Source organism: Rhineura floridana, chromosome 1 (assembly GCF_030035675.1).
Source record: "Rhineura floridana isolate rRhiFlo1 chromosome 1, rRhiFlo1.hap2, whole genome shotgun sequence".
Taxonomy (NCBI): domain Eukaryota; kingdom Metazoa; phylum Chordata; class Lepidosauria; order Squamata; family Rhineuridae; genus Rhineura; species Rhineura floridana.
Genome location: NC_084480.1, coordinates 229,847,888 through 229,873,683, shown reverse-complemented (window position 1 = coordinate 229,873,683; position 25,796 = coordinate 229,847,888).

The following is a 25,796-nucleotide window of genomic DNA, read 5'->3' as shown; positions in this document are numbered from 1 at the left end:
TCCCTCCCCTGGCTGGTGTAGGAAGTGGTCTGTTTGTGTTTAGTATTAGTCTGATTTGGAGCTAGAAGCTGAAAAGACAGGGAGAGGCTTGCTTTCTGTTCTGTATCCCAAGCTATGGCTTTGGGGCCTTCCCTAGAAACCTAAAGGGGAAGCAAGATCTGTTGAAGTGTTAATGCTGTGGACGCCTCCATCCTACGCTCAGGTTGTATATATGTGTGAATAAACTATGTATCATAAAGTCTCCTCTAATCTCCATTCCAAGGAAACCAAACCTTGGGTAAGTGCAGAAACCTCTGGAAGTCTTGCACCGCTTGGAGATTGGAGTGTGTGCAATGCTATATATCCACCCTGTCTGATTCTTCACTTATGCATCTGAGGAAGTAGGGGCAGGCCTAAAAAAGCTCATGCCTTTTTTATATATAAATACAGTTCTTCAAAGTAACACAGACTTTGGGGAGGGGTTCTGATACTAAAGACGGACATGGCTACTCCTCTCCTATTTTTATATGCAAATTAGACAAAAATAAACAATGTCAAACTGCTTTTAAAAGTGGGTATGAGATAGGATTTTTGTCAGCTAACGTGAGCTTGTTCAGCTGGCCAGCTTGAGGCAACTTGAGATAGCCTTAAACTGGCAGGTTTTTTAATCAATGAATATACTGTGATCTGGCATGGTTGTAATAGTGGTGCTCCTCCTGCAGAATCCTGACATTTTCCTTTGAATTGTGTTCAGTTCACCATTTTCACCAATTCACCATAGATAGATTTGTTATTAGAAAGCGGAAAGCCCATTCTGAGGTTGATGCTTACGTTGGCGAAAGTACACCTACGGCATCCTGCAGTGGAGACCAGGAGGAATCTCCACTACTTCTTCCTTGATGAGAAATTTAGCTATGGGAGAGGGGGGGTCTTCCAAGATTAGAGCTCCTAATGTGAAAGGAAAGCCAGGACAACAACTACCAAGGTACTTGTAAAGAACGATTTGGTAACAGACAATGCATATTGTGACATCTGTTGCTCAGCAGCAAATGTTATGTTAAAGCCAAATGTGTTTTTCAAGTTGAACCTATCTATACTGAGTTTGATAGTGCTTACTCCCAAGTAACTATGCATAGGATTGCAGTAATGCTCCATAAACCTAATTATGAGATTTTATTAGTAGTATGTTTATTTTGAATGTCTGTGTTTTTAAAGTCACATTTTTAAGAAGTGTGCTAGAAAAGCAAGCTGTTAAAAATCCTGCTGCCTTGACTCTGGATTTTCTGTAGGGGCATGGCTATGGGGACTGTCATGATGTACTTTACAGTTGTTCAGAATTGCCCCAAAATGTGATTGCACTCACTTATAGGATACTTGGTTAAGAGTCTGAAGTGAGAAGATTGCCAATAATTTGAACTCTGTACATTGCTCAGAAACTGAGTTAGTGCACTGTAACTGTTTTGCACTCTGTACTGGCTCAGAGACTACAACCATGCATTTACCAAATAAAGGCACTCATGATAATATAATTTAGCCAGTTTCATATTGATTGTTAAGTCACCCTTCTGAATGAAGGAGAAACAAGACTCCTGCAATTGAATGGCCAGGAAAATTAAAATGTTCCCCTACAGGTTTTTCTGTGTTACCTTTCTTAATGTCTGTTGAGCCTCCGCTGCCCCACAAGGGCCAGGGAGGGGGGAGACATGAGTTCCAGGTTTCCCAGCTGTCAGAGGGTGCAGAAGACCAAGGAATTGTTGAGTCTGAGCAAGACCTTGGGAGGGGGAGTGAATTTGACTCCAGGCCAGTTCCCACGGATGGTGTGGTCTCGGAAGTGGAGAGTGCGCCACCCCCCGACAGGTTGGAGGAGCCGTTGGAAGATGTCACACAGGGGGCATTGACTCCCCCTTTACCAAGCGGTTCTCGAGATGCCTCAAGCATGTCACCACCCCCTGACCTCGAGCTGGTTGCTAAGGAGACGGTTCTTTCAGATGAGCCGTTGGAAGCACACACCCCGTCACCCCGCTCTTGATGCCGCGAGAAGCGGACAGGACAGAGGCAAGACTTGCAAAGGAGTCAGAGATTATGATCTAATCTTTCCCTACTTAAGACTGCCGCTCTCTGGGTTAAGTTGCTGAGTCAACTTTCTTCACGCGTTGCAGAGCATGTCTAGAGTGCAGTTAGGGACTTCTAGTGAGCTAGCTTAGAGATTTCTATGAAGCATACTGCTTTTGATGTATCCATTACTTTAATAAAACAAGATTTGATTGCACCTGTGTCTCAGCCTCATGAATCTCGCTCTGAACAGGACAGTTTGACTCAGCCATAATCCCTTCTCGACTCTGTTCCCATGACGGACAACATGGACCAGAACAGACCAGCGGGGGGAATACAAATCACCCTGGAAACCTTGTACACTGAGCTCCAGACCCTCCAAGTGACCACTCAAGCCCTGCAAGCCGAGAACCAGAACCTCCGAGTCTTGATCGCCCAAGTCCAAGCAGCGCCACCCAGGGCAGCACCGGTCCCAGTCAAATCCCCGGTGGGGCTCCCCGTTCGTTACGGGGGACAAAGCGAACAGTTTACCACATTTCTAGCCCAGTGTGAGTTGTACATTCAGGTGCGCCAAGCGGAGTTCCCAACGGATGATGCGAAGGTGGCATTCATCATTAGCCTCCTGGAAGGAGAGGCAGCCAAGTGGGCCACCCCGTATTTGATTCGCAATGACCCGGTACTGCAGCAGTCTGTTGCCTTTAAGGACACGATGGCGGAGATGTCCTGGGACCCACAGAGGAAGGAGACGGTGGCCCGCCAGCTGGGGACCCTACGACAGGGGAAAGGTTCAGTGGGGGTGTATATCAATGCCTTTCACGTTCTGTCTCAAGAAACGGATTACAACGACCCAGCCTTGATGTATTTCTACCGAAATGGACTGAGTTCAGAAGTTTTGGATGAACGGGCGCACTCCACACCACCAGTTACCCTGAGGAGCCTGATCCAACCGAGTGTCCCGTCCAGAGCCAAAAGAATGAGGCTGGAGTGTGTGTGCAAGTAAATCTTGTTTTATTAGAGTAATGGATACATCAAAGGCATTGCGCTTCATAGGAAACCCTACGCTAACTCACTAGAGTCCCTAACTATACTCTAGACATGTTCTGCAGCGTGTGAAGGAAGTTGACTCAACAACCCCCCACTGGGAGCGGCAGGCTTATATAGGAAATGTTTTCGAACGTAATCTCTGACTCCTTCATAATTCCTGTCTTTGCCCTGTCCGTTTCTCGCGGCGACGGGAATGAGGAGACAGGGGACGTGCATCCAACAGCTCATCTGAAGACACCTGCTCCCGAGCAACGGGCTCGAGGTCAGGGGGCGGTGCCACACTGGAATCCTCCTGGGAACTGCTTGGTAAAGGAGGAGCTGGCACTGATTCTGAAGCTTCCCCCCACAAGTCCTCTGCATCAACTGGGGGCGGTGCACTCGGCTCCTTGGAAAGGGCGTTATTCGTGGGAACTGGCTGGAGAGCAGGCTGCCCCCCTCCCACACGATCCTGCTCAGACACAACAATCCCCAACTCTGCTTCTTCTGGCTGCGGAGTTGCCTGAAACTCATGCCTCCCCCCTTCCTGTCCCTTCTGAGTTGGCTACAGTGCAACATCATCCCCCCCTCCATGCTTTAACCCTTCCCACCCCTGAGGTCTAGGTTTCTCTGGATAAGCTTCATGGAATTCTCTCACCAAAATCGGAGCGTGCACATTCTCCTCTGTTTCCCAGGAACGTTCAGTTGGATCGTACCCCTTCCAGTGAATCAGGTACTGAAGACGCCCTCAGCGTTTTCGCGAGTCCAAAATCTGTTCTACTTCGTATTCCTCCTCCCCCTCTACCAACAACGGCGGTGCGGGCTCCACTCGTGGACGGTGAGGGTCGGGGACAGCATCCCTGGTCAACAATGCCCTGTGGAAGACTGGGTGCATCTTGAAGGTGGGCGGCAATTTTAGTCTGTAAACCACGGGGTTAATCTGAGCCTCCACCTCAAAGGGCCCTACACGCCGATCCTGCAGTTTACGACACCGGCCAGGCATAGCTAGGAAACGTGTAGAGATCCAGACCTGGTCTCCCACTCGTATGAGGTCCCCCTCTCTCCGATGCTGGTCAGCTGCGCTTTTGTAATCTGCTTTGGCCTGTTCTAGTTGCTCTTGGAGTAGCTGTTGCATAGCATGAAGTTCCTGCAAGTAATCCTCAGCGGCTGGGACTGAGAGACTGTCTTTTGGGGCAGGGAAGGCACAGGGGTGATAGCCAAAATTGGCGAAGAAAGGAATCTGTTGCGTGTGCGAATGCACAGCATTATTATAGGCAAATTCTGCTAAATGCAGGTAGGACATCCAGTTGTCCTGCTGATACCCCACAAAACAGCGTAAATATTGTTGCAACACTGCGTTGACCCTCTCGGACTGCCCATCCGTTTGGGGATGATGGGCAGACGACAGTCTCAGCTCACTTTGCAGCAACTTCCACAACGCTTGCCAAAAACGTGAGGTGAATTGTGTGCCCCAATCGGAAACCAGGTTGTCTGGCAGACCATGCAGCCGATACACATTTTGCACATACAAATTGGCAGTGTCTTGAGTGCTTGGGAGCCCTGCGCACGGAATGAAGTGAGCCATTTTCGAGAAGGCATCAACGACCACCAAAACTGTGGTTTTCCCCTGCGAAGGTGGAAGGTCTGTTATGAAATCCATAGTAATCATTCGCCAAGGTCCTCCTGGAGTAGGAAGGGGTTCCAGTAGCCCCGGTGGCTTCCCAGTGGCATGTTTAGCCCTCATGCAAGTGGGGCAAGAGAGAACGTAATGCTCTACGTCCTTCTTCACCTTGGGCCACCAGAACTCCCGAGTGACAGCTTGAATGGTCTTAAAAACCCCAAAGTGGCCTGCTGTGGGGGCATCATGGCACTGACGTAGTACCCTCACTCGCAGTTCTCCGGGGAGCACATAAACAGCTTCCTGATGGTGCAGTATGCCATTCTTCCATATAAGGTCCTTCTGTTCTGCCTGGGGTGATGCGCCTTCTTCGACCCGCTGCTCCTGCACGAAAGGGTCCTGTTGTTGCGCTTCACGCACTTCAGCTTCCCAAGAATCTTGGCAGGCCCCTACTACTCCCCGCTCGGGAGGGATTATGTACTGTAACGGTCTTGGGGTGGGAACCCTCAGAAATCCTGGCTTCCTTGAGAGGGCATCGGCCCGCTTATTCTGTGCTTGGGAGATATAATGAATTTTGAAATGGAACCGTGCGAAGAACTGAGCCCAGCGCACTTGCCTCTGATTGAGTTTACGGGCGGTATGAAGACTCTCTAGATTACGATGGTCCGTGCGCACCTCAATTTCATGCTGCGCCCCTTCCAGATGGTGTCTCCAGGCTTCAAAGGCATCTCTAATGGCTAATAGCTCCTTTTCCCACACAGTGTAGTTTTGTTCAGAGTCGGTTAACTTTCTGGAAAAGTAGGCACAAGGCATCAGTTCTCCCCCTTTCTGGGCCGGTTGCAAAAGAACTCCTGTGATCGCGATGTCCGACGCATACGTCTGTACCACAAAAGGGAGCGCCGGGTCGGCATGCTGTAGTATGGGTTCGGTAGCAAACCTTCGCTTCAGGCTCTCGAAAGCCTCTTGTGCAGCTTCTATCCATTGGAAAGGTCCTGAGCCCTTCAGGCAATCCATGAGCGGTGCGGTCTGATGGGAGTAGTTGGCTATGAAACGATGGTAGTAATTCGCAAAGCCCAAGAAGCGTTCCAAATCCTTCTTGGTCTTGGGGTGTTGCCACGTGAGTACACAACAAACTTTTTCTGGGTCCATTTCTACTCCTGCTGGAGAGATCCGATACCCCAGAAAGTCCAACGTGGTTAGGTCAAACCCACACTTTTCCAGCTTCGCGTAAAGATGGTGTTCCCGTAACTTCTGCAGCACTGCATGCACATGCGAGTCGTGTTCCTCGGGAGTATTCGAATAAATCAGGATATTATCCAAATACACTATCATAAAGCAGTCCACAAAGTCCCGAAAGATGTCATTCATAAAATTTTGGAAGACTCCAGGTGCTCCCGACAACCCGTATGGCATCACCAAATACTCAAACTGACCGTAACGGGTCTTAAACACAGTCTTCCATTCATGACCTGCCTTAATCTTCACCAAGTTGTAAGCTCCTCTCAAGTCCAGTTTCGTGAAAATTTTGGCAGAATGCAACTTCTCCAACATTTCCCTAATGAGCGGCAGCGGGTAACTATTGGGGATAGTGAGCTGGTTTAGGGCTCAATAATCATTACAGGGATGGAGCTCCCCCCCTTTTTTCTTCACAAACAGCAGGGGTGCACCAGCTGGGGACTGTGAAGGGCGAATGAAGCCTTTCTTCAAATTGGCATCCAGAAACTCCCTTAACGCTGCCAACTCTGGTTCAGATAGAGAGTAGATCCGCCCGGCGGGGATGCATGCCCCAGGCACCAAATCAATGGCACAATCATAGGGCCGGTGAGGAAGTAGTTGCTCCGCTTCCTTTTTATCGAAGACGTCCCGAAAACTCCCATACTTGGTGGGCAAAGTTATTTCCCTTGGGGGAGATGCCCCTGCCAACACCTGTGGCTCCTCTTCAGGCTGGCAATGTTGATGGCAGTACTTGGAGGTAAAAACACAGCTTCATCCCAAAAGATTGTGGGGTTGTGCCTAACCAGCCAAGGCATACCCAACACCACCGGGAAATGCGGCAAGGACGCCACATAGAACGACAGGTCTTCCTGATGCCCAGGGACCTTCACTTCCACGGACTCAGTCACCCAAGTCACACACCCCCAGACTTCAGAGGCCGGCCATCTATAGTTTCCACTGCCAACGGCTGACTCAGTTCTCTTATGGGAATAGCGTGGTGTAGTGCCAACTCTCGGTCTATGAAACAAGAGGATGCTCCGCTGTCGATCATAGCCTTGGCTGAGAAGCTCTCGCCTGAGGATAGGGTGATGTGAATGGGCAACAGAAGGGCCCCTTGGGAGGGAAGGGGTCGTAACGGAGGCTCAGTGTCTGTAGCACCCCCCAACTCTCTAGCCTCTACGAGAGCTGGGATGTGAAGTTTTCTGGCGGCTGGGATCTTCCGGTTTTGGCTGCACAATTTCTGGCGAGGTGTCCAGACTTTCCGCAATAGAGACACAGTCCTTCCCTCCGGCGTCTTTGCCTCTCCTCCTCTGTCAATTGCGGTCTAGCCCCCCCAATCTGCATGGGCTCCTTTCCCGAGACAGTAGGGATGCCAGGATTGGGCGCGGGGCACACACGGGGCAGCGGAGCAGCAACCTGACTCCGTGAAGGGTCCATTCTTCGCTCCAACTTTCTTCCTTCTAAGCGGCTGTCTATCTGCAAACTCAGTTGAATCAAACCCCTCAGTGAGTCGGAGTGTGTGGAGCACGCCCCTTTCTGGGCCGGTTGCAAAAGAACTCCTCTGATCGCGACGTCCATTTCTGTAGAAGTATATTTCTGTAGAAGTACATCAAGGCTGGGTCATTGTACTCCGTCTCCTGAGACAAAACACGAAAAGCATGTGTGTATTGCTCTACAGACCCCCTTCCCTGTCTCAGGGTCCCTAACTGGCGGGCAACCATCTCCTTCCTCTGGGGGTCTCAGAACACGTCCCCCATCGCATTCTTGAAGGCGTCAAACTGGCGCAATATCTGGTCGTTGCGAATCAAATACGGGGTGGCCCATTTTGCCGCTTCCCCTTCCAATAAACTGATGATGAATGCCACCTTCACGTCATCAGTTGGGAACTCAGCTCTGCGCACTTGAATGTACAACTCACATTGGGCTAGAAACATGGCAAACTGTTCACTCTGGCGCCCGTATCGCACGTGGAGCCCCACTGGAGACTTCACAGGGGCTGCCGCCCCAGGAGGCACAGCCTGGACTTGGGCGACCAAGGCATGGAGATTCTGGTTATCCACTTGCAAGGCTCTGAGGTTTTGGTTCTCGGATTGTAGGGCTTGCGTAGTCACTCGGAGGTTTTGGATCTCGGCATACAAAGCTTCCATGGTGATAGGTACTCCCCCTCTTGCTCCGTTCTGGTCCATGTCATCCGCCATGGGAACAGATTCGAGTAGGGATGGTGGTTGAGTCAATCTGTCCCGTCCAGAGCCGAAAGAATGAGGCTGGAGTGTGTGTGCAAGTAAATCTTGTTTTATTAGAGTAATGGATACATCAAAGGCATTGCGCTTCATAGGAAACCGTACGCTAACTCACTAGAGTCCCTAACTATACTCTAGACATGCTCTGCAGCATGTAAAGGAAGTTGACTCAACGACCCCCCACTGGGAGCGGCAGGCTTATATAGGAAATGTTTTCGAACATAATCTCTGACTCCTTCGTAATTCCTGTCTTTGCCCTGTCCGTTTCTCGCGGTGACGGGAACGAGGAGACAGGGGACGTGCATCCAACAGCTCATCTGAATACACCTGCTCCCGAGCAACGGGCTCGAGGTCAGGGGGCGGTGCCACACTGGAATCCTCCTGGGAACTACTTGGTAAAGGAGGAGCTGGCACTGACTCTGAAGCTTCCCCCCACAAGTCCTCTGTATCAACTGGGGGCGGTGCACTCGGCTCCTCGGAAAGGGCGTTACTCGTGGGAACTGGCTGGAGAGCAGGCTGCCCCCCTCCCACACGATCCTGCTCAGACACAACAATCCCCAACTCTGCTTCTTCTGGCTGCGGAGTTGCCTGAAACTCATGCCTCCCCCCTTCCTGTCCCTTCTGAGTTGGCTGCAGCGCAACACCGAGTTTGCAAATAGACAGCCGCCTGGAAGGGAGGAAGCTGGAGCAATGGATGGAACCCTCTCGGGCACATGCCGCACCCCCTCTTCCCTGCATGCACTACGCACCCAGTGCAGGAGTCCCGGCTACGTCAGAAGAGGAGCCCATGCAGATCGGAGAAGCCAGACCGTGTTTAACAGAGGAAGAGAGAGAGAGGCACCAGAGGGAGGGACTGTGTCTGTACTTTGGGAAGTCAGGCCATCTAGCCTGAAACTTTTCAGCCAAGGCCGGAAAACCCCAGCCGCCGGAAAACTTCACATCCCAGCTGTCATAGAGGCCAGAGAGTTGGGGGGTTCTTCAGACACTGAGCCTCAGCCGTGACCCCTTCTGTCCCAAGATACTCTCCTGTTACCCATTCAGATCACCCTGCCCTGGGACCAGAGCTTCCCGGCCAAGGCTGTGATTGACAGCGGGGCATCCTCTTGCTTCATGGACAGAGAATTGGCATGAATATGCCATTCCCACCCGAGAACTGATACAGCCCCTGGCAGTGGAAATCATAGATGGCCGACCCTTGAAGTCAGGCGGGGTGACCAGGGCGACGGGGAAGTTAGAGGTAGCAGTCCCTGGGCATTGGGGAGACCTGTTGTCCTTTGTGGCATCCTTACCTCATTTCCCAGTGGTGCTAGGAATGCCTTGGTTGGTCCAGCACAACCCCACAATCTTCTGGGATGAAGCTGTGGTGGCCTTTGCCTCCAGATACTGTCAACAACACTGCCAGCCCATGGAGAAACGGAGATGTTGGCAGGAGTGCTGTCTCCAGAGGAACCCACTTTACCCACCAAGTATAGGGAGTTTCGGGATGTATTCAACAAAAAGGAAGCAGAGCAACTCCCTCCTCACCGGCCCTACAATTGCGCCATCAACTTGATGCCTCAGGTGCGCATGCCCGCTCGACGGATCTACTCCCTGTCTGAACCAGAGTTAGCAGCGTTGAGGGAGTTTCTGGACACCAACTTGAAGAAAGGCTTCATCTGCCCCTCACAATCCCCGGCCGGGGCGCCTCTGCTGTTTGTCAAGAAAAAGGGTGGGGAGCTACGCCCGTGTAATGATTACCAAGCCCTCAACCAGATCACGATCCCCAACAGTTACCCCTTGCTGCTCATCAAGGAGATGCTGGAGCGGTTGTGTTCTGCTAAAATTTACACGAAACTGGACTTGAGAGGTGCCTATAACTTGGTGCGAATAAGGGAAGGGGATGAGTGGAAAACTGCTTTCAAGACCCGCTACAGGCAGTATGAATACTTAGTCATGCCCTTCGGATTGTCGGGCTCTCCTAGCGTCTTCCAGAATTTCATGAATGACATCTTCCGGGACTTTGTGCACCGCTTTGATTGTGTATCTGGATGATATCTTCATATACTCAGCCTCCCCTGACGAACACGAAGCACATGTGCGTGCTGTGCTGCAGAAGCTGCGGGAGCACCGCCTTTATGCTAAGCTGGAAAAATGCAGGTTTGATCTGACTACTGTAGACTTTCTGGAGTATCGCATTTCCCCAGCAGGAGTAGAAATGGACCCGGGGAAGGTCTGTTGCGTACTCACTTGGCAGCCCCCCAAGACAAAAAAGGACTTACAGCGCTTTTGGGGATTTGCTAACTACTACCATTGTTTCATAGCTAGCTACTCCAAGCAGACTGCGCTTCTCACGGACTGTCTGAAGAGCTCAGGACCCTTCCATTGGACCGAGGTCGCTCAGGACACCTTCAAGAGGCTGAAGCAGAGATTTGCTACTGAGCCCATTTTACAGCACGTAGACCCCATGCTCCCCTTTGTGGTGGAAACAGATGCCTCAGACGTAGCAATCGGGGGTGTCCTTTTACAACTGGCTCAGAGAGGGGGGGCCCTGAAACTTTGCGCTTACTTCTCAAGGAAGCTAACCGACCCCGAACGAAACTACACTGTGTGGGAAAAGGAATTATTAGCCATCATGGATGCCTTCGAAGCCTGGAGACACCATCTGGAGGGGGCGCAGCATGAAACTGAGGTGCGCACAGACCATCAGAACCTAGAGAGTCTACACACCACCTGCAGGCTCAATCAGAGGCAAGTGCGCTGGGCCCAGTTCTTCGTGCTCTTCCACTTCAAAATCCACTATGTTTCCCAAGCTCAGAATAAGAGGGCAGACGCCTTGTCCCATAAACCGGAATATTTGAAGGACCTCACCCCAAAGCCACTGCAGTAGTGGTCGGGGCATGCCAAGATTCCTGGGAGTCTGAGTTATGTGAAGCACAGAAAAAGGACCTGTTCACTCAGGTGCGGTGCGCTGATTTAGCGGCACTGGCCAAGGGAGCATGGAAGGACTTCACGTGGAAAGGGGAACTACTGCTTCATCAGGATGCCCTCTACATTCCCCCAGGGGAACTAAGAAACAGAGTGCTACGTCAATGGCATGACTCCCCCACGGCAGGCCACTTTGGAGTCTTTAAGACTATACAGGCTGTAACCCGGGAATTCTGGTGACCCAAGGTGAGGAAGAACGTAGAGAACTATGTTCGATCTTGTCCCACTTGCATGAGAGCCAAACACACCGCTGGGAGACCAGCAGGCCTATTAGAGCCCTTTCCCACTCCACCCGGACCCTGGCGGATGGTCATTATGGACTTTGTTACAGACCTCCCTTCTTCTCAGGGGAAAACCACAGTCTTGGTAGTGGTAGATGCCTTCTCGAAGATGGCTCATTTCATCCCATAATCTGGACTTCCCAACGCTCAGAAAACTGCCAGTTTGTACGTGCAACACATGTACAGGCTGCACGGACTGCCAGACAGATAGAGTGAACGCCATTTTGGAACAGTATTTACATTATTACATTGGCTACCAGCAAGACAACTGGGTGTCCTACTTGCCGTTGGCAGAATTCACTTATAACAACGCTGTGCATTTGCACACACAACAGACTCCCTTGTTTGCCAACTTCGGCTACCACCCCCGTGCTTTCCCCATCCCACGGGACAATCTCTCCATACCGGCAGCCAAGGAATTTATGCAAGAATTTCAAGCTATGCAACAGTTGCTCCAGGAGCAGTTAGAACGAGCCAAGACGGATTACAAATGGCCGGCTGACTAGCATCATCAAGAGGGGCCCCTCATACAAGTGGGTGACAAGTTGTGGGTGTCCACGCATTATTTACCTATGACTGGCAGGTGTCGCAAACTGCAGGACCGGAGAGTGTGACCTTTTGAGGTGGAGGCACAGGTTAACCCCGTGGCTTACTGACTCAAACTGCCTCCCACTTTCAAGATGCACCCAGTGTTTCACTGGACGCTACTCACCAAGGACTCTCCTCCTGACCCCCACCGGCCGCAGATCGAGCCAGCTCCTCCTTTGCTAGTGGATGGAGAGGAGGAGTATGAGGTAGAGCAGGTGTTAGACTCCTGGAAACGCCAGGGGAGACTCCAATACTTGATCCATTGGAAGGGATACGATCCATTGGAACGTTCGTGGGAAACTGTGAAGGATGTGCACGCCCCGGATTTGGTGAGAGACTTCCATGAGGTGTATCCAGAGAAGCCCAGACCTTGGGGTGGGAAGGGTTAATGCATGGAAGGGGGGATGATATTGAGCCTCCGCTGCCCCACGAGGGCCAGGGAGGGGGGAGACATGAGTTCTAGGTTTCCCAGCTGTCAGAGGGCATGGAAGACCAAGGAATTGTTGAGTCTGAGCAAGACCTTGGGAGGGGGAGTGAGTTTGACTCCAGGTCAGTTCCCACGGATGGTGTGGTCTCGGAAGCGGAGAATGCGCCACTCCCTGACAGGTTGGAGGAGCCGTTGGAAGATGTTCCAGAGGGGGCGGTGACTCTCCCTTTGCCACACAGTTCCTGGGATGCCTCAAGCGCATCACCACCTCCTGACCTCAAGTAGGTTGCTAAGGAGACGGTTCTTTCGGACAACCCGTTGGAAGCACACACCCCGTCACCCTCTCTCGATGCTGCGAGAAGCAGACAGGACAGAGGCAGGACTTGCAAAGGAGTCAGAGATTACGATCTAAAACTTTCCCTACTTAAGACTGCCGCTCTCTGGGTTAAATTGCTGAGTCAACTTTCTTCACACGTTGCAGAGCATGTCTAGAGTGCAGTTAGGGACTTCTAGTGAGCTAGTTTAGAGATTTCTATGAAGCATACTGCTTTTGATGCATCCATTACTTTAATAAAACAAGATTTGATTGCACCTGCATCTCAGCCTCGTGAATCCCGCTCTGAACACAACAGTGTCAAGTTTGTGTTCATTTATTCTCTAGTGTAGAGTCTGTCAAGTTTGTCTTGTGTGTGTGGATGTGTCTTTCTAGATATCAAAGTGACCAACCTAAAAGCGAATTTCAAAGACGGCACAGCGGGAGACCACAGAGATACCTCTATAACCACTGGCCCGTGCCCACCTTTTTCTAGGCTTGCCAGTCAGATGATGATTCAGGCAGACCCATGACAAGAGAAGCCAAATCCAACAGAGAACACTAGAGCCATAAGATAGCACAAGTCTTACAATCCCTTCCCCTAATTATCACAGAAAGCAAATTTTTATTGTTTTATAATCTGCAAATTATAGTTAGCTACTAAATTACTGCTATAAAATACAAGGTAAGAAAAGATGCAGAGGCTTCTGATGGTAATATATCAGTATCTGCCACCTTAACCATTTGTAGTCAGTGGTATGTGTTTTAGTCCAATACTGACATAGGCCTAGTTAAAAAGTGGCTTAAGACACTTTGGTTGCAGTCCTGCACATAGGCTGCAATGGGATTTAAGCAGATTTCTTATCTTGCTTGCACTTCATCTTTTTGCTTTCCCCCCCCCTGATTTTCCACTCAACTATCAGATTAATTGACTAGTGTTTGTGGCACCAACTATTAGTTAAATTCTAGACTTCATTCGTCTTGACCTTTATAGCCATTCATGGGCATGGCTGGGGATATGCATATCTCAGTAAATTAGGCTGACGCTTGGACCATATTTAGGAATGGAGACACTGAGTGCTACACATGGAGCAGCCCAAATTAACCATCTACCACAGATTAAGAAACACACATGTGCTTCTGTTTCCTATAATTATTTGTGAGCATTCCACAACATGTGGGGTCTTACTGGCTAGACTGTAGAGTAGTGGGGGAGAGTCATTTTTTAGTGTTGATACAACTCTTTTTTTAAAAAAAAAACACCCTGCATATCTGTGAGCTTTCAGCTTTCAAACAATGTAAAAACTTAGGTTTCCAAAGCTTGGATTCAGTTTCATAACATGACATAGGTACAGAGGCATGACAGACTGATAGTGGGTTGTATCCCAGTGGTTCCCAACCTCTATGAGCACGGAACCCCCTTTATAAGCTGAACCTTTTTTGTGACCCCCTCCCCCCAGGGAGGCAGGCTGGCTGCCAGGAAGGAAGGGGGAAAGCAGCCTTTCTTTGCAGGCTTGCTTCTTTTTGCTTCACAAAAAGCTCTCTCCTCTATTCTAAGCATGGGCGTTGCCAGTAGCGGCAGTGCAAGGAGATGGGAATCAGTGATAGTAATCCCCTCTTTTTCCTGGTAGCTCCACCCTCAGCCTCCTTTGGCATCTGCCATGTATTTTATAGGCAGATGCCTGCCCTTAGTGCGCCTGAAAGACGCTCTGGCGCTTCAGCAAAAGGCCTCCCCTCTCGTTTGGAGCAAGGGGGAGGTGTCATCTGCAGCGGCAGTGGAAAGCAGACAGTGTAGAAGGAGTGAAGACTTTTTTAAAAAATTAATAAATAATTCATTTCTTTACTGTTCACGGCCCCCTCTGGATTACTTCTCAGGCCCCCTGGGGGTCCTGGCCCCCAGGTTGGGAACCACTGTTGTATCCAATGTTGCTGTTCTGCCCATGCAGTAGGGTTATGCAGTGGAACTTCACCCTCCTTCCCTGGAGTGCCCTGTGCACACTCCAAATCTGCTCCACAGGGTTGGGGGACCCTCTGAAGCAGAGTTTGGGGAAATGTGAGGAGAAAAGAAAGAAAAGTCCTATTGCGTGAGTGGAACTCCACTTGCAGAGAATTGGATACAATCCAATTTTTCACTATGTAGAAATCCTGTTCAATTGTATTGTTTTGTTTCTGTGTTATACTATTGGACTGCTTTGGACTCTCATTTTCATTCTTCATGTCAAAACAGCAATCATTGCAGAGAACTGAAATAACATCACTGCAAATCCTTTGCTAACAAAGAAGAGTAGTGAATGCTCACAAGTGGCATTGTTTGTTAATTTGTAATGTGGCACTCACATATAATGGAATCTGACCCCTAAGGGTGAGAGGAATTGCCTATATGCTATTCCCAGAACCAAAAACAAAAGATCTACACATAAACGGAGACTGCTGCTCAATGGCTGTTGCAAAAAGAACAGCTTGTGCTTTATTTCTTCGTTTATTTGAGGAATCATTTTTTTCCAAACTCAATTACAGTGGAGTGGACCAACAAAACTATCACCATTGCTTGTTCTATATGGCAAAAAGCTCAACTTCAGGCTGAAATAGGAAAGGGAAAGGAAGCCAATATGACATGAGACTATCTGGTCATACAAGATGAAGCTGCCTATCTGACATAGCTTTAAAAGGGTTTTAGCTCAAGGGTAGAAATAAAACATCTTGCACTTGTCCAAGAGAAAACAAAACGATTATATTTTTGGATAGTTTTATTATGACCTTACCTCTGCTGATGGGTGATCTGCACAAACATATGCAAGAGGCTCCTGTAAGAGTATAATACCCTCCCCTGCCTGCAGATCAGTGTGTACGTGTGAGTGAGCAGGTTCTTTGTGGGGAAATCTGCTTGTACAGTGGCTTGCTCTACAAACATGTTCACTCAATTCATGGAGCCCCTGCTTCTCCTTAGTTGGAGTGAAGGAACTTCGGTCGATCATCTGTTTGTTGGCAAGATGGGTAAGTGAATTATGAGCATAGTGGAGTGCATGAATATAGGCTTATTGTGCCCCGCCCCCAATGAATGATCTGAGTGCAACTAGTGCTTTATCACTACTGAAACTAATGAAGTACAGACCTGGTCAGTGTTTCAAGAGAAAGTCACAAGGAGCTTCATATAAGCTGCTCTGAACTTTTCTTTCATAAACTGAAAGTTTAGCAATAGCCCATCAGAAGAAAAGATGGATAGTTTATTGTTTTCATGGCAAACGAATACATTACTGTCCCTGTACAACACAATTAGCATTATACAGTATTAACATTATACATTATTAGCATTTACAGTTTCTGAATGGTTCAAAAATTCAGGTGTTCATATTTTGTCTAGAATCTAGATACAGTAGAGCCCCACTCATATAGTGGGTTACGTTCCGGACCCCCGCCGAAAAGTGAAAACTGCTGAAAAGTGGAACTCATTTAATAGAATGGTGTGTGACGCCTGAAAACCGCCATAAAAGCGGAACAAGTGCCGTATGAGTGGGGTTTTAGTCTGAGACTGCTGCATTAGCGAAGTGCCGTAAAGTGAAGCGCTGTAAAGTGGGGCCCTACTGTAATAAGAAGGATGGTGTTTACAGCTTGAATTTTAGGACTCAAGATGTTCCAACATAATGCTTTTATTTTCTATAATTTCTGAGTTCCAAAAGTAGTAGGCTATTCGCTGAGGAAAAAAATAAGTGGACACAGGATGAAGAGGTTTAAGTCAAGAGTACCAAACTTTTAATGTTTCCATTAATGCATGCACTTTGTTTGATTATACAGCCACAAGAGTGGCTGTATACTATAGCCAGCATGGATTTTTTGCATTCCTCCATGTTAAATTGAAAATATCCCCCATGCAATTCTGCTGCTTTCCATAAGCTCATTTCAAAACAAACTCTTACAAAACATATAGTCCTGAACTCAGAAACACTTGATTAACAACCCTGTAAGTTTTAATGGCAATACACAAAACACTCAGAGAATCTAGAGTTCAAAGTCTAAAAAGCGTAAAACAATCCAGACCCCTGTTGGACTTTTTTCTTTCAGTGGTCTCATAATTTGTTGAAATTAATTAAAAATCAGCCATGTTCAGAGTCCCTGCAATCCTATTACTGACCCTTCCCCATAATCTGACCTTCATCTTCTGCAGTTTAAAAGTTTAAAAAATGCCTGGCTGATTTTAAATTATTTAAGAAAGTTAACATTGGATGTCTGTGATACCACAGGCATGCTCAGTAAGAACCAACTGTCAGTGTTCTAAAAGCCAGACTGCTGTTTGGCTTAGCTAATCAGGGTCAGCTTTGGTTTACATTTGGGTGGGAGACTATAGGTGTCTACTGTAGAATGAAAGGGGAGGGGAACCAATAAATGATACTGTTAACAATGTTTTCCTTTAAAAAGGGGCTTTCCCTCTGCCCAGTGCCTGTCTACCCACCCAATCTCCTACCCTCTCTCCCCCTACTTCTCTCCCTCCCCTTCCTTCCCTCCCCCTCCCTGCTCCTCTCCCAAGTCAGTTTCACCTATCCTAAGCATGATTGCACAGGAATAAGTTCCACTGAACTCAAGAAACATGCAAATGATCAAACCCCTCCTATCCCCTTCCCTCCTGCCCCCTCCCCCTCTCCCCCTCCCTCAAGCCCCCTCCCCTTCTCCCCCTCCCTCCAGCCCTCTCCCCCTCCCTCCAGCCCTCTCCCCCTCCCTCCAGCCCTCTCCCCCTCCCTCCACTCCCCCCTTCCTTCTCCTCTTACCAACTTCTTCCAAGCTACACAGGAAGGGAAATGGACTGTGAAAGACCAACCCAAATTGTGTTTGCATTTTTACATATTTGTAGTGCAGTACAATATCTCAGAGAGGAGGTCAGGTCTCCTGCTCCCCTGGTGCATTCACTATAGCAGCCCAATTTCCCTGCTTTTAAACATTTAATAGAAATATCTGTTGGCTGTAGGTAGGTTCTTAAACCACAAGGTTTTTGCCTATTAGTGAATAAAAATATATGATGAACCCCCTGATTTAACAGCCTTTGAAATATTTATTTGAGCCCCTAGATGTACATTAAAGCCACTAGAATAGAGCTTTAGATTTCAGGTAGGTGTTACATTTAATTATTCAAAATATATACAGAAAATGCCAATAGAAATGTTCTAAAATAATGGTAAATTGATCTCGCAGTATTGTAGCTGAACTAACACTTCCAGATGTACTTATGATTCATTCTACCTTTATAGATGTTTTCAAAAACTTTGCTTGTTTTTTTTTCTATTCCCAGCTAAAGCAATATTTTTTTGGAGGACACCTTTTAGCTTTGAAAATCATTATTTCTTAAGTGCTGGATTGCACATAAATAAATTACGTGCACATCACAGGTAATAGAAGATGGTTCTCTTCACCCCTATTCTTCATGGCTTTAGTGCTACATATCTTGAATAGCAAAACATGCTATTGTCAAACTGAGGATGCCTAGCCATTTCAATACAAGCTGACAAACCGATGTTTGGTGAGTTATTGTATAAACAGCTTCCTCTGAACAGTATAATGAGCTTTACTAGGATGACTTGAACCTGCAAGAAGGGAAAATGCTGTTGAGGTTAGATGCTTCCCATAGGGATCTAGTTGGCCACTCTGAGAACAGGATGCTGGACTAGATGGGCACTGGCCTGATCCAGCAGGCTCTTCTTATGTTCTTATGTCATCCTGACCAGGGGTCTTCAAAGTTCAGGTCTTTTAGTCAAGAAAAAGTTGACTTAACTTAGATACCCATTGTGCTATTAATCTGTGAAATGCAGGGTGGTTTTTTTCCTCATCATCCCCGATAAACCCCAGTAACACAAGTTGGTGAGCATACTGCTGTGGCTTCGAATCTAAGTGCACTTCCTTGGAAATCACTGAATTTTGCAAGACTGGGGAATAAATTGGGGAGGGGGGACTGTGACGATCCCACCTTTGGCTCCACCTGTCAGGTTCCCACCTGCTTGTGGCTACCGCCTTTCACTAGGCACCACCTCAGGACACCACCAGTCAGGATCGTCATTTTTATTTTTTTCTCACTTGGCTCTAGCACAGATATCTCAAGATCCCACTGCTAGGCAGCACCACCAGCCACTCCCTGTAAACAATACTGCTAGAGACTTCGCCTTAGTCTCCCTATGGCTTGTTACTTTGGGTCTGGGTGCCCTTGCTGTCCACAACCCCCCTGTATCTTTGTCTATAAAGCATACAATCCTGGGTTGCTCTAGATACTTGATGATGTTACAATTTCTTCCTTCACCGCTACCACCATTAGATACAGTTTCCCTTCAGCCTTGGTAATTACCCTGCCCTCCCTTCTGGTCTGTATATCCCCAGCCAAGGATCAGGCTTTTGGTAAACCAATAAAAGTATTTATTTGATAACATTAGGAAAAAACAAGATTACTTTAGGAATGTTTAACAAGTGTATGGTTTCATATAGTTTCATTTCATTTCATTTTATTAAATTTATATACCGCCCATAGCCGAAGCTCCCTGGGCGGTTCACAACAATCAGCATAAAATACAATGAAACACATATTTAAAACAGTTTTTTTAAAAGCTTAAAATTTAAATTTAAAAACATAAACATTTTTACACATACTAAAATGCCTGGGAAAAGAGGAAAGTTTTAACCTGGCGCCGAAAAGATAGTAATGTCGGCGCCAGGCGTACCTCGTCAGGAAAACTATTCCATAATTCGGGGGCCGCCACTGAGAAGGCCCTCTTTCTTCTCGCCACCCTCCGAGCCTCCCTCTGAGTAGGCACCCAGAGGAGGACCTTCGATGCTGAGCGTAGCATACGGGTAGATTCATATCGGGAGAGGCGTTCCATCAGGTATCATGGTCCCGCGCCGTATAAGGCTTTACAGGTTAAAACCAGCACCTTGAACCGGGCCCGGAAACATATAGGCAGCCAATGCAAGCGGGCCAGAATCGGTATTATATGTTCGGACCGCCTGGTCCCCGTTATCAATCTGGCTGCTGCATTTTGCACGAGCTGCAGTTTCCGAACCATCTTCAAAGGCAGCCCCACATAGACCGCATTGCAGTAATCTAGTTTAGAGGTTACCAGAGCATGGACAACTGAAGCGAGGTCATCCCTATCCAGATAGGGGCGAAGTTGGGCCACCAAACGAAGTTGGTAAAAGGCACTCCGTGGCACCGAGGCTACTTGATCCTCAAGTGACAGTGAAGGTTCTAAAAGAACTCCCAAACTACGAACCTGCTCCTTCAGGGGGAGTGTAACCCCGTCCAGAACAGGTTGAACATCCACCATCCGGTCGGGAGAACCTCCCACTAACAGCATCTCGGTCTTGTCTGGATTAAGCCTCAGTTTATTAGCTCTCATCCAGTCCATTGTCGCAGCCAGGCAATGGTTCAGTACATTGACAGCCTCACCTGAAAAAGATGAAAAGGATAAGTAGAGCTGTGTGTCATCAGCATACTGATGGCAACGCACTCCAAAACTCCTGATGACCGCACCCAGGGGCTTCATATAGATGTTAAAAAGCATGGGGGACAAAACTGACCCCTGTGGAACCCCATACTGGAGTACCCAGGGTGTCGAGCAGTGCTCCCCAAGCACTACCTTCTGGAGACGACCCGCCAAGTAGGAGCAGAACCACTGCCAAGCAGTGCCACCAACTCCCAAATCAGCGAGTCTCCCCAGAAGGATACCATGGTCGATGGTGTCACTCTTATGTTTCCAGTTACATATATTCTGTCCAAATATCAGCCTAACAGAATCCAAACCTCCCTCAGAACTCTGTCAACTCAATCCCAACTGCCTCCCACTTCAACTCCTTTCCAATCACTCTTCTGTCAACTCCCTCCTACTCAACTGTCATCCTATCATTTATACCTTCAGCCATTCAAAACACTCAGCCAATCATCATCCAACATTCTCCCGCATTCTGGCCCATGTACTCCCCCCTCTTACTCAATTCACTTACCATATATCCCTATATAAACCCGCACTTATCATATTTACAGTTTTTAACATATAAGGACATCACAGGGACAATTAACAAATTAAGCTTACTTTACTGTTTCATAAGAAAATAGTGAAATGAACTCTAGCAGAATATTACTCTAGCACTCTCTCAGCCTTTCCCAATCTTTGGGTCACCAGACGTTGCTGGGCTACAATTCCCATCAGCCCCAACCAGTTTGGCCAATGGCCAAGAATTATAAGAACTGTAGTCCAACAACTTCTGGGGATCCAAAGGGGGAAAGGCTGCAAAACTATAAAAAAAATTGGTTTTTGTCAAAGCTCTACACTAAATTTAAACCAAATATAGCTAAGGATTCATGGTATGGCTGGCTGCTCTTATCTTATGGGCACATGTACCCTGTCATGCCAAGGAGAACAGGCACATATTGCAAGTTAATAAGCTTGTGCCTATGAGTCAATAGTTTCTCTGTGGTGTTCCTTTTCACACAGAAATGCCTCCAGCCACTGTCCCTTTAGCAGAAGACAATGCAGGCTTTATCTTTAGAGAGGCTATGTAGGAAAGTCTCACACTACATTGCCACAAGCTAGGTTCCTCTGTGAATAAATACAGTCTAAAATGACTGATATGGACATAATGCAGATTAGTTGGGTGAAAAAATAGTTGCATGTGATGCTTTATTAAGCTGCTTTCTTAAGTAAAAATGTAGTTATTCCAAACATTTTGCATATCCCCTCATGCTATAACAATGAAATACCATATGCAAGTTTGATATGAAACAGATATCTGGAGAGCTTGTAAGAAATATTTGCATATAAACAAAGTATGATTCCAGTGCATTTATTAACTTCAACTAGCAATTTTCAGAAGCATGCATGCTTACATTGTGTTTATTTTTCAGAGCAGCTCCATCCACAGTTTATATTTATGCCCTCCCCACCTTCATGAATCGAAAATCTTAATACTACAGAAAAGGCAACAGCTAGGCAATGCAGGCAGGGAAACAATAAAGCAGTGGCATCTGGCAGAATCAGAATGAACACTGCTCAGCAGTTGCTTAACCACTGTCCAGTCAACTGAAAAGCAAAGATTAAGGGCTAGCTCAGCATATTGTTTCTAAGATAGCACCTTCTATAGCAGGTGGAGAATCTGTTGCCCCCCAAATGTTGTTGGACTGCAACCCCCATAATCTCTGACCATAGGCTATGCTGGTTGGGTTTGAAGAGAATGCAAGTCCAACAACATCTGGAGAGGCAATGCTACCCTAGGCTATAGCATTTAAAACAATGTGGAGAGTTCAGAGCTTGGAAGATTACTTTAAAAAAGTAATAAATTACAATTACAATGGCCCAAAAAAGTAGCAATTACCATTACAATTACAATTGCTCTGAAAGTAACTGATTACTTTTTCTCAAAAGTAGTCACTACAATTACATTTCCGTTACTTTTTTTAAAAAACCGCCTACAAGATGCAGGTCTTGGCTGCTGCACATCTAAGTAGCCTAAAACAACATTAAAAATAAGCACACACATACAGAGGTAGTAGAATAATTCTTTTTATCCATAAGATAGCAATGGTGGTCTCTCCGCTGGTAAGGGAGGTGGGAGGTGGGGAGGGAGGCAGAGGCCACTAGAGACCTTTGCATGTCAAACCAAGTGCAACCCCTCCTACTCAGCCAGCAAGCATAATCTCTGTCACTTAACCGCCTCCAGGACCCTGCCCTGCCACCACCAACTAAGGGACACTCACCGAAGCAAACAATTTCCCCTGAGATGCAAAAAAGTTAAAATACTGCAAATGCAGCACAGTAGCCAGAGATGGTGGTGGAGGCCACTTTGTGTGCCAAGTGCAAACACAATATTCTCTCTCTCTCTCTCTCTCTCTCTCTCACACACACACACACACACATGTTGTCATCTTTCACCTCCACATTTCTTTATCTACATTCTGCTGCTGCCTCCTTCTCCTTTATCCATGTTCTTGCTCTCCAGCTCCTTTTTCCCTCCACTCCATTCTTAACCACCACCATCCATTTTTGTAAACGATTGTTTTCTCCACTCCACCCCATCTCACTCTCCACCTCCCTCCCTTGTCGCCTCCTAACCACCCATGGAGCATGAGGGAAGAGTGAAGCTGCACAGACATCCAGTTTGAGGCACATGATTTTCATCCACAAATCAGAAGAGCAGAAGACTTCCCCAGCTTCCTCCCCAAGTAATGCTGGAAACATTACAATTACTCCACAAAAATAATAAAATTACTCCTAGTTCTATTACAATCAAAATGTAAAGGAATTAACCACTCGTTCCTCAAAAAAGTAATGAATTACAAGTAATTTGTTACTTGTAACAAATTACTTCCAAGCTCTGGGAGAGTTGCAGGTTTGGAAGCTAGCTCCCCTATGTGTAAATTGCCACCCCATTTCAAACAGGTCAGAACTTTCACTGTTCTTCTCACCCCCAAGCAGCACTCCAAATGGGGTGGGATACTATCCTATAGCTGTGAGCACACTAATCGCCAACTGCAAAGTATTTCCATTGGCCACACCTAGAGGGCAAATGGGTTGATCTGCCAATCAGTTGTAAAAACTCTTTGAAATGAATTCTTTAAAAAACCACACTCAAGCTGATCCCACCAGATTTTACAATAAAAAGGGGTGGGGTTTGACTAGTGTTGTGTGCTCCTGTTTTCAGAAGAGAGGTGGAGATACACTGGAACTGGCAGAAATGTGTGTCTCTACTGTCCTTCTTTTCAGTTATACCTAAATGTATCCCACTTCTTTTCAATAGATATAAAACTATGTCTAAATGTTATGCACAGCAGAATTACACCAACAGTGTAAACGGAGGCCAGAGCTGTTTATGGAGCTAGGGGAGACTTGTCATTTGCAAAGACAACTTTGTTGGAAGTGAACAACTAAAGTTCCAAAGCGAGCAGAGTTTCTCCTGGACTTAGGCCTTGGAAGAAGAAGCGACTCAGAAGTTATCTTAGAGCAGGTGTGGGGAACCTTTGGCCTTCCAGATGTTGTTGAACTATACCTTCCATCAGCTCTAGCAAGCATAGCTTCTGGCCAGGGATGATGGGATTTGTAGTTCAGCAACATTTGGGGGGCTAAAGGTCCCCTATACCAAAGGGTGGAACCGAAATCAATGGACTGAAATAACAAGAGAGGGAATTTTGACAAAATATTAGGGAGCACTTCTTGATGGCATGAGCTGTTCAATAGTAGAATGGACTGCTTCAGATGGAAGTGCTCTGTCATTAGTCATTTTTCAGCAGAGGCTGTATCAGGGATGCTGCAGTAATGGATTTCGTTCATCAATGATGTGGAATAGATGAAATCTGGGGTCATTTCTATTATTTCCGTTTTTCCACTTTGAGCAAGATGGGACTTCGAGGAAGGTAATGAGATGGGCTGTGTGTGTGTGTGTGGTAGTGGTGGTGAGGGAATAACTGGCAAGGTATTCAGGGTCCACACAATTTAAGGCAAGCCTAGCATCTGAAATGGTGTCCAGAAAGCATATTGGTGGAATGTTCAGCCACCACAATACCAGCTGAGTATGCTCATAAGGAGACAAGCTGTGGCATTCTATACTAGCTGTAGCCTCCAGGCTCTGGGAAATGTATGATTTAGTGTTTGGGCCTTGGACTCAACCTGCTGTCTTGAGCATCTTATTTATTCCATCTAGTACAGCATTTTGTTTCTGACAGTGATCAGCCAAATGCCTCTGGGATGCTTGAAAGCAGCACATGTGGGCAACAGCATTTCCCTGTTGCTTTGTCCTCAGCACCTGGTATCAGGGGAGCTGAGTTTGGCCCTAGATCAGGGTGGAAAATCTCCAGCCTATGGGCCTAATTAGGCCCAACAGGGACCCCAATTTTGCCCATTAGCCATTTGCCCCAAACCATGCCCTCTTGCCTCATACTGCAGATGTGGGGCAGGTAAGGATGTAGTTCCAAAGGACAATTGGGAGTTTAAAATAAGCTCCTAATTGTTACTTTGCGAGTGGGGCTCACTGATAGTGCTGATTGGCATGAGTCCCACTGGGATTGGCTGCATTATGGAGTTCTCCATTGTGAATTCCCTTCTGCAGCTGAGGGAGCTCGCTGTCAGCGCGAATCAGCAATCCCCTTTGAAGGCATATTTTCATTGACAGCACACCTTCAAATAGCGAGCCCCACTTTGTCAATTTGCAAATGCAATTTGAATTCTAACCATGCCTTCAAATGGACTTCAAAAGACCCCACCAGCTGATCTGTAGTTACAGTGAAATCTTTTGAACTTTGACAGGTAGGCAGGGCTGTGGGGAAACAGCAAATTAAGGCTCTGGTCTACTAGTTGAATCTAGTTCCCCATTTCTACCCTAGGCAAAACGCACTCTGATGGGCAGTAGAGAACCATTCTCCAAGCCGTGTGGAGCTAACAGCCACAAGGGCAGCCCCACTTAAAACACATTGGTGTATCAATTCATATTATGAAGATGTAGATGGCATAGGGTGGATTATTTCATTTCAGAAAAATATGCACTGGTTTCTCCCTTGGAAAATATTGTATTCTTCCCATTTTGTGTACTGTCAATTACTGCACTTATTATTGACCCAAAGACAGTATTGTCATAAACCTTTTGACTCAAATTTGAAATAAAAATGTGTGATGACAAACAATCCTTTGTGGATTTACAGGCACTGCTCAGACACATTTTGCTTAGTATATGCACATCTCATTTATGAAAGACCAGCCATTTCCCCAGATGCTCAGTAAATTTCTAAATTCTGTGCTTAAGCTTACAGCACCACAAACTTTGGGATTAAGTATCCAAAATTGAGGTTGCAGGTGAAGGAGTGGGTATTACCAGTTTCTGACACTGCTCTGCTGGGAAAGAGGATACAGCACAATTGAATACTCAGTCATTTGAAAATACCTTCATATGAGATTGGTTTTTATGCATTTATTTGGCAGCTAAACAGCAGCACATTAGGCATTCTACTTTTCTCAGCTTGAAACAGGTATTACTTTATACTTTATTCCTAGTGTTCTAAAGGTATATGTATCAGTGTCCCAGAAAGCATTAGAAAAAGAAAATGAAAAGCATTTGTTCCCACTATCTAGAACATTATGTGGAACAA